At 40.3% G+C, this 9,935-nt stretch overlaps 2 long non-coding RNA genes across 4 annotated transcripts; both read right to left on the minus strand.

The window, feature by feature from the left end:
• Positions 1 to 332: 332 nt before the first annotated feature.
• Positions 333 to 2,627, minus strand: LOC131611883 (uncharacterized). Of its 2 annotated transcripts, none has more exons than XR_009287220.1 (3): positions 2,535 to 2,627; positions 2,276 to 2,392; positions 333 to 553 (listed from the first exon to the last, which is right to left on the minus strand). It is a non-coding gene; the product is annotated as an uncharacterized LOC131611883 (long non-coding RNA). The 2 variants fall into 2 exon arrangements; XR_009287219.1 differs by having other exon boundaries at positions 2,276 to 2,434; positions 2,535 to 2,621.
• Positions 2,628 to 6,493: 3,866 nt separating this feature from the next.
• LOC131611884 (uncharacterized) lies at positions 6,494 to 8,877 on the minus strand. Of its 2 annotated transcripts, none has more exons than XR_009287222.1 (3): positions 8,785 to 8,877; positions 8,526 to 8,642; positions 6,494 to 6,714 (listed from the first exon to the last, which is right to left on the minus strand). It is a non-coding gene; the product is annotated as an uncharacterized LOC131611884 (long non-coding RNA). The 2 variants fall into 2 exon arrangements; XR_009287221.1 differs by having other exon boundaries at positions 8,526 to 8,684; positions 8,785 to 8,871.
• Between the last annotated feature and the right edge of the window lie 1,058 nt (positions 8,878 to 9,935).

Here is a 9,935-nt window from a genome sequence, read left to right on the forward strand (position 1 = left end):
ACTCAGTACCAGTTATCAGTATTCTGCTAATATGATTCTAGACACATATTGGTAGGGTATTACAAAATACACATTACCTAATTATGGAACAATAGGTAACTTTTCTATAATAATTTAATTTCAAAAAAATTTTGCTTCAAAATATGAGTACCCAATCAAAACTTACTAAAACTTACTAGTACTTAAGAATTTACTTTTATGTTTTTTTTATCAAAACCTTTATATTAGTATATGATAAATTTTACATTAATGCTTTATGCTCTCTAAAAAAATTGAAGCGATCATTATTGATAGTCCCATGTGTAACACCCCATACATAACTGACTAGTATATTATGCATGAAACGTTAAAATTGATATTGAGTACATACAAAAGCTATGGATACAAGATGATCCATTTAGAATACAACATGAAATAATAATAATAATTACAAAACATGTGTCTTCAATGGATCTTGCACAGCGGAATGTCAAAACCAACGAGGTCTTCGAGCCAACACCACTTCCAAGTCTTCAGTCCAAACCTGTTACTGACCAAACGCTACTAACTGCACCTGAAAAAAAATATAAGTTGATTGGGGTGAGATTACTAAATCTCAGTGAGTCCTCCTATCCTATGGGTCCTCTCGGTTCTACAGGGTACATGCATCAACAGAACCGAATCCACCATTGATCCGGGGTTTCTCCTCACATCCGGTACAAGTACGGAGCAAACACATGAATCGTCCACCATAGGAGTCATCATATCACAAGTACACAAATAGTATACAAACACGTATGCAGACCCATACCCATGTACGGGGAATCCAGAAGCGGTAACAACCAACTACCAAGGCTGCACACACACCCTCGGTGAGTAACCAAGTACCTATCGTCAAGAAGACTCGCACAAGACCCATCTCTAGATGAAATAGATAGATCCTATGTGGCATTCCATCCGTGACGAGTTATAGCGGTGACGTTGCCTACACGGCGTCACGGCCTCATCATCATCCATACGCAATATGGTATCCACAAGTGCGAATACGCCTAATTGACTGTACAAGCCCATCCGGTTAGGAGCCTAGTGGTGTAGCCTACGTGGCACCACTATAGGTGAGTTATCCATGTGATATCGCCTAATTGGCATCACAACTCCACCATACCAAGCACGCCGATGTATCACGCCTTTGGGAAACGCCCTGAAAGACCCCGCAGGTACATCGCAATGGTATCTCAGGTGTGCAAATCATTCCAAGAACGCCAATGTATCACGCCTTTGGGAAACGCCCTGAAAGACCCCGCAGGTACATCGCAATGGTATCTTTGGAAACTAGTCCATACACAATGGTGCCTTACCACCTAGTAGTGGCCCACTTCGATTCTAGCATACCACACGCATAACAAGCGTCAATCACACAATACAATCAATCCCGAATGTTTAACCGAAACAACGGGAATTAATGATCATTATCACACAAGGCATCATGCCACAAACAAACAACCATCTCCGAACGTCAATCGAACGGACGGATAAACATAATATGATCATCATAAAGCATATCAATATAATGCATTAATTAATGATCCGCATATTGAGAATCAACACATCCATGATCATTAACATCATTAACATGTTCAATTATAATTAAACAAGTCTCACACGACTAAGGAGGCGTTCGGTTCTCTATTCGGAACAGAACTGCTCTCGGGGGAATTAGTAATGTAAAATCTCGCCCGACGAGGTTCACTAAGTAGGATTCCAATATTATTAAATCACACATTCTGGTTTGGGGACCAATTTTATTAGAAAGTACACGTCGCTAGCTTTCTAACGATATAAAGTTTGCGAAATTCCGATACCCGAGCCGAAAGTTACGACTTTCTAAAGTTTGCTGATTTTTCCCTTTTAACCCAGCGTAACGGGTTACGCCAAATCCGTAACCGGTTACGAGCACGAAAAATAGCCCAGAATTGCATTTTCAGCAGCGTAACCGGTTACGCAAAACCCCGTAACCGATTACACTGTATCAGAAATGAATTTCCTGCATTTTAAAGGTTCTAAAACAGTCCCAAACCTAAACTAATCCCAATCCAATTACCTATAACATTCCAATTACGAGTCTTATTGGATTTTAGCAATCTATAACATGCAATTGATCAGAAAAACACATATTCAGTTATTATCACATAAACAAATTTTAGTAATCACATATTATGCTTTATCTCACAATCCCTAAATCCCCAATCATACACCCTTACATGCAACACCCCCAAGTAACTATCTAAGGACTCACCTTGCTAAAAGAAGGTTGAGATGATGATCATGCAGCCATTGAACTTCCATTGATGCCAAAACTTCACCTCTAACATGATCAAACCCGTAACCAATCTTTGACACACATTCTGCATAACTGACACAACTTCAAGGTCAGTTTTCTCCTTCAAAACAGAAGCTATGAACACAAACCATAGGTGCAAATCGAAGAGAAATTTGTTAGCTTTCCAATGGGACCAGAATCGTTACGATCGGAGTTACGAGTTGAGAGATATTACCTTTTTGGTGAAGGCTGTCCTATAGGTGCGAAAATGGAAAGTTGAACATAAGTTCTTCTTCTTCTTCCATGCCTCTAATTATCTCTCTCTCATAAATTCTGGTTTGGATTACCATTACCCAAACATGCCCTTATAATTATGTACCTTTTCCTTGGACCAATTTTCCCTCCAACTAAATGGTATTTACCAAGATGCCATTTAGTTCAATTCCAACCAAATCCTTAATATCACTACTAAGCCTTTCTTTAATCCTTCTTAGTGTATAAATATACATGGTTAGAAAACTATGGGGTATTACATTCTCCCCCCCTTAAATTGAATTCGTCCCCGAATTCTTTCCGATCACCACGGAAACGATTGTCCAAGTCTATTCCAACCAGGGGATAGAATGTTCCTTACATTCCTCCTTTAAATAACATCATTACTCTGCTTGAGGATCATTCCATAAGAAGAAACACAATCTGCCAAAAATACTTGCGTCCCACTATACATGATTAGAAACCTTAACCTTCAAGTAACACGTCTATTCAGGTACTTCATCTTGACATACTTGGGAAAAGATCCTTCCAGGGTCCTAGACCTTCACTGCTCTGCACCGAATCTCCAGAACTTCAAAAACTCTAATAATCCACTCATGTCGGATATCCTTCGTTTCATTCTCTGGTGTGTTCACCCTCGTTCAACAAACATTACTGATTCACTCAGCTCCTTGAATTATTTCCCACTTGAGAATTACCGCCACAACGTCGCTTCTGCGATAACACTTCAAGTTATTCTCCACTCGAGTCCATACATTGTCATTAGGTGATCTCTAAATTCCTCGGTCTTAACCTCTGGTTCCCAAAGTCTTAGGATGATTGTTCCAATTTACCTTTACTTTAACCCTTACTCCAGTTTAGACATAACAACTGTCACTTTAAACCGCAGAGGTGTAATCATCTTGCAACTATAGCCTTGACATTCGACAACTTCGCACATGATTCTACTGATGAGAGGCGAAATTTAACAACTGACCTGTAACCATTGCACCAGTCTTCCTGTACAATCATAGTACACAAGGCATAACCACAAAGAACTTGCGCCAACTGAATGTCCTCTCTAGCCTTCAGCATTTCGACGGTCTGATACTCAGTCCAACCCTTGTGACTTGCAAGCTAAACTGATGACCTACGAACGTCGAACCGCATGCCATCCACAAAAATGTATTCCCAAGTTGGTCCATTGACAACACCTCTCGAGTTTATGGTGGATCCTCGAGAGACTGGAATGAACAAAACACTGTTTCAACAATTTGCCTTAGGAAGATACTTTCATCCCAACATAAAATCCTACAAATAGTCCGTTCGTTCCTACCTCAGACTTATCTGATTCTTCCTTGATCTGTTGCGCTACTCTGATTCCAACAAGTCACACACCTTGAAATCCTCTGAGTCACGTTATATCCATAATTCACTTAGTTTCCATTAATACACAATAATTCCTTATCCATAGTTGTCCAATTACAACACATGCCAGGACTCCATATACATCCATCATCGACTACTACTCTTCAAAGTTGCATACTCTCCAGAATCAAGCTTCTACTTACTCTGCCATTCCATATAGTTCATCTACCACAACTTAGGTACACGTTTCGATCTCAGGACATTGAAACCCAAAAATTCACTGACTTAGAGGTTCGTCCTTGTCACTGATTTCCACAGCGTACAACTGCTATGTTTTTCATTCCAACCAATCTTGTTGCTCAACCGGTATGTCGAACCCTTCACGACGTACTGCAACTCATGATAACTCTAGCAGTTCTACACAACTTCTACCCAACCATACACCTTCATTCTCTTAGCGTAGTATCACCTCTGATAACTCGTGCAACTTACTGATATAACGATCCTCCCATAGCCACACTCCATTCACACAGTCATCTAACGTATGTTCCACCTCTGAATCAGACACTGAACTGACTTCCTCAGCGGCTGCATCCTTCATTGCAGTGCTTCTAACAGTCAGAGTGTAGCCACAATGCAAGAAATTGCACTTTGCACTTTGCACTTCGAACATCTCTCTTATAAATTCCTTAGCAGTTCTCAAACCAAAATGTCCATGCCTTACCAAGATTAACACTTCTCCGTTCAGAGTATCTAGCAATACCTTACCAGACACATCACACATCGAACTAGTCCAAGACACAATCCGCATATTCCATCACCGGTCGCCAATGGTACATGATAGCCACTCACTATGCTGACCAGGATATCATGACCACACATAAGTTTCACTCTAGGCACTCATGCAAAATTGCCAATTTAACACTTCACGAAACGAGAACATCCCCAAGGTACAATCAGATACTAACTCATGCGATCACGATCACTCAGAGTCTCCATAAGTATAATATTGGATCTTGATCCATCACACCATCGCCTGTCTAGTTATTCCTCTACTATCGAGCGTGACGTATGGATCCTCATCCCACATACCTTATGAGAGTCTGGATCTAAGTCTCACGAGTGCCAAATCAGAATTCTACCTTGAGCTTTAGATCACCTTTGTCCCACACATGTCAGAAAAATGATGACTCACGCATCTTGTGCACGGTAGTGATACTGTGGCATTATACCCGTCTGGTAGTACCAACATGGTGGTCCAACTCCGAGGCCATGTATCTAGGTAACCTACCTCAGTGGCGTATAATGATCTCCACGCGTATCCTAAAGTCACAACCGACAAGTGTCTGAACAGGCTTCCAATAGGCTCATCGTTCCTCAAGTCCTTCGAATCACACTCCTCAGGATGCTAAAACCTGAGAGTGCTACACACCAAGGTTTACTTACTCGGAAAGCCAACACGGCAAGCACGAAGATTTGAAGCTCAACTTCGGATCACCATGCAGTGCGCGTACCCACTCGTCCCACGCATGCATGAGATTCCAAGGATAATTAAGTTCAGATAGGAATACTATGGTTCCTAACAACCAACATAACTGCGATCATCCTACTGACGTTCCGGATAGATCTTAGTTCTTACTCGCCTGAACGCCCAACGCCAAGCGTAGTTCTATGGCTTCACTCGGGGTCAGACAAACAACAACTAACAAGAACTTAGGTCACTGCATTTCACGCTTCTACATCATTTCATATTCCATCTAGCGTAGTTCTAGAACTTAAATAAAAAAAAGACAAGAACGGAAGTGCATGCCCTCTTCCACCGACAAGGTATTCAAGCTTCGCCAATCTTAAGTTACCACACTCATACATTCCACCAACATCTACTAGGTAACTACTCTCGATTAGGGTACTTCAAGTTGGATCAGGATCTATTACTTCATCCATCCAATTACTGTCCGTACTAGCACAAACAGAAAGGTCTAACTCTTCTGTCTGCATTTCTAGAGGCTATTTTGTCCTATCAGCTCACCCGTCATACTTAACACCGGCAGCATCATCAGTATTGAATCCTACTAATTCACAGCTCAACACCTTCGGAGAATCTCCCTTACAAGGCTTCTACTCAATCCTATTTGGATTTCCCTTGCTATTACCAAGACTTAGAGAAGGTTTCACTTCGTCCAATCCAAATCCTGGGGGTTTTAGCTGCCTCAAACCACACCTTGACAGTTTGGGTATCACTACTTCGTGTCGAACGCTCTCCTTAATCTTGACGACTCCAATATCATCCACTTAAAACGTCCAACAATTCATTACTCATCCCACTCCAACAACTTAGGTTCACAACCTTGCAGGTTTTACGAGTCCTCGTGGCGGCTCTGCCGTAATTCTACTGTCTCACACTCAGTCGATGAGTTGATCAAGTTCAACAACTGAATGAGATTTCAGTAAAATCAGACCAGCAACACACACATGTGAGGAGGAAAGGAATTGCTAGTGATGTCTCATAGCTCGGCCGAGAATCGACCTGCTCTGATACCAACTGTAACACCCCATACATAACTGACTAGTATATTATGCATGAAACGTTAAAATTGATATTGAGTACATACAAAAGCTATGGATACAAGATGATCCATTTAGAATACAACATGAAATAATAATAATAATTACAAAACATGTGTCTTCAATGGATCTTGCACAGCGGAATGTCAAAACCAACGAGGTCTTCGAGCCAACACCACTTCCAAGTCTTCAGTCCAAACCTGTTACTGACCAAACGCTACTAACTGCACCTGAAAAAAAATATAAGTTGATTGGGGTGAGATTACTAAATCTCAGTGAGTCCTCCTATCCTATGGGTCCTCTCGGTTCTACAGGGTACATGCATCAACAGAACCGAATCCACCATTGATCCGGGGTTTCTCCTCACATCCGGTACAAGTACGGAGCAAACACATGAATCGTCCACCATATGAGTCATCATATCACAAGTACACAAATAGTATACAAACACGTATGCAGACCCATACCCATGTACGGGGAATCCAGAAGCGGTAACAACCAACTACCAAGGCTGCACACACACCCTCGGTGAGTAACCAAGTACCTATCGTCAAGAAGACTCGCACAAGACCCATCGCTAGATGAAACAGATAGATCCTATGTGGCATTCCATCCGTGACGAGTAATAGCGGTGACGTTGCCTACACGGCGTCACGGCCTCATCATCATCCATACGCAATATGGTATCCACAAGTGCGAATACGCCTAATTGACTGTACAAGCCCATCCGGTTATGAGCCTAGTGGTGTAGCCTACGTGGCACCACTATAGGTGAGTTATCCATGTGATATCGCCTAATTGGCATCACAACTCCACCATACCAAGCACGCCGATGTATCACGCCTTTGGGAAACGCCCTGAAAGACCCCGCAGGTACATCGCAATGATAGCTCAGGTGTGTAAATCATACCAAGAACGCCAATGTATCACGCCTTTGGGAAACGCCCTGAAAGACCCCGCAGGTACATCGCAATGGTATCTCAGGTGTGCAAATCATTCCAAGAACGCCAATGTATCACGCCTTTGGGAAACGCCCTGAAAGACCCCGCAGGTACATCGCAATGGTATCTTTGGAAACTAGTCCATACACAATGGTGCCTTACTACCTAGTAGTGGCCCACTTCGATTCTAGCATACCACACGCATAACAAGCGTCAATCACACAATACAATCAATCCCGAATGTTTAACCGAAACAACGGGAATTAATGATCATTATCACACAAGGCATCATGCCACAAACAAACAACCATCTCCGAACGTCAATCGAACGGTCGGATAAACATAATATGATCATCATAAAGCATATCAATATAATGCATTAATTAATGATCCGCATATTGAGAATCAACACATCCATGATTATTAACATCATTAACATGTTCAATTATAATTAAACAAGTCTCACACGACTAAGGAGGCGTTCGGTTCTCTATTCGGAACAGAACTGCTCTCGGGGGAATTAGTAATGTAAAATCTCGCCCGACGAGGTTCACTAAGTAGGGTTCCAATATTATTAAATCACACATTCTGGTTTGGGGACCAATTTTATTAGAAAGTACACGTCGCTAGCTTTCCAACGATATAAAGTTTGCGAAATTCCGATACCCGAGCCGAAAGTTACGACTTTCTAAAGTTTGCTGATTTTTCCCTTTTAACCCAGCGTAACGGGTTACGCCAAATCCGTAACCGGTTACGAGCACGAAAAATAGCCCAGAATTGCATTTTCAGCAGCGTAACCGGTTACGCAAAACCCCGTAACCGATTACACTGTATCAGAAATGAATTTCCTGCATTTTAAAGGTTCTAAAACAGTCCCAAACCTAAACTAATCCCAATCCAATTACCTATAACATTCCAATTACGAGTCTTATTGGATTTTAGCAATCTATAACATGCAATTGATCAGAAAAACACATATTCAGTTATTATCACATAAACAAATTTTAGTAATCACATATTATGCTTTATCTCACAATCCCTAAATCCCCAATCATACACCCTTACATGCAACACCCCCAAGTAACTATCTAAGGACTCACCTTGCTAAAAGAAGGTTGAGATGATGATCATGCAGCCATTGAACTTCCATTGATGCCAAAACTTCACCTCTAACATGATCAAACCCGTAACCAATCTTTGACACACATTCTGCATAACTGACACAACTTCAAGGTCAGTTTTCTCCTTCAAAACAGAAGCTATGAACACAAACCATAGGTGCAAATCGAAGAGAAATTTGTTAGCTTTCCAATGGGACTATAATCGTTACGATCGGAGTTACGAGTTGAGAGATATTACCTTTTTGGTGAAGGCTGTCCTATAGGTGCGAAAATGGAAAGTTGAACATAAGTTCTTCTTCTTCTTCCATGCCTCTAATTATCTCTCTCTCATAAATTCTGGTTTGGATTACCATTACCCAAACATGCCCTTATAATGATGTACCTTTTCCTTGGACCAATTTGCCCTCCAACTAAATGGTATTTACCAAGATGCCATTTAGTTCAATTCCAACCAAATCCTTAATATCACTACTAAGCCTTTCTTTAATCCTTCTTAGTGTATAAATATACATGGTTAGAAAACTATGGGGTATTACACCATGTAACCAAAAGTAATAAGATAGAGACTCTCGAGAACCTTACCTGCTTCTACCCCTGCTTTTTTTACCTCATCCCCTGCTTCTTCTATCTCGGGGTTTCCATTTTCTTCAAAGGTTTTGCATAGGAAACCCGTCAAGGAGAATACGACCACAGTGCTGGAAAAGACACCGAACATAACTTAAGGAGGTATTAAGAAACACAAATAACGGCAACTACATAATGAAAATTAAAAAGTCGGAGTCATATACGCATTTTCAGGTTTGTTATAGGCTCTTCAAAATTGAGCACTAGCCCTCATGCTTACTTGTCAATAAAATATTCTCTAAATAGTAGCCTAAGAATAAGAAGCCTAGCAGGAGATTTAGCAAGTCAATCAAAAACTATGTGATTTGACTTTTTTTGTGGTTGTCAATTCTATATTTATATTGAAAAATTACAATTAACATTCCTTCAAAAAAATCCAGAGAGCTATTAGATAAGGAACATCTGGTTATGTATATACCTTATATGTACACACTTTGATATATTCTTTAGTACATAAAAATATTCATTACATAAGATTAAGAACATCTAATAATAATATATATATATATATATATATATATATATATATATATATATATATATATATATATATATATATATATATATATATATATATATACCTTGCATATACACTTCAAAATATTCTCTATTACATCAAAATATCCAGGATTGAAGACTGGCTAACTTAGTATTATGCATCCATAGAGCACTCCTCCATATTGTTGAAAGTTTCCATGACATGTTAGTCAGGTAAATGTCTTATTAGCCGAGCCCTAAATTGAATGTAAAAATTGCTTATGATAG

Source organism: Vicia villosa, linkage group LG6 (genome assembly GCF_029867415.1).
Source record: "Vicia villosa cultivar HV-30 ecotype Madison, WI linkage group LG6, Vvil1.0, whole genome shotgun sequence".
NCBI lineage: Eukaryota > Viridiplantae > Streptophyta > Magnoliopsida > Fabales > Fabaceae > Vicia > Vicia villosa.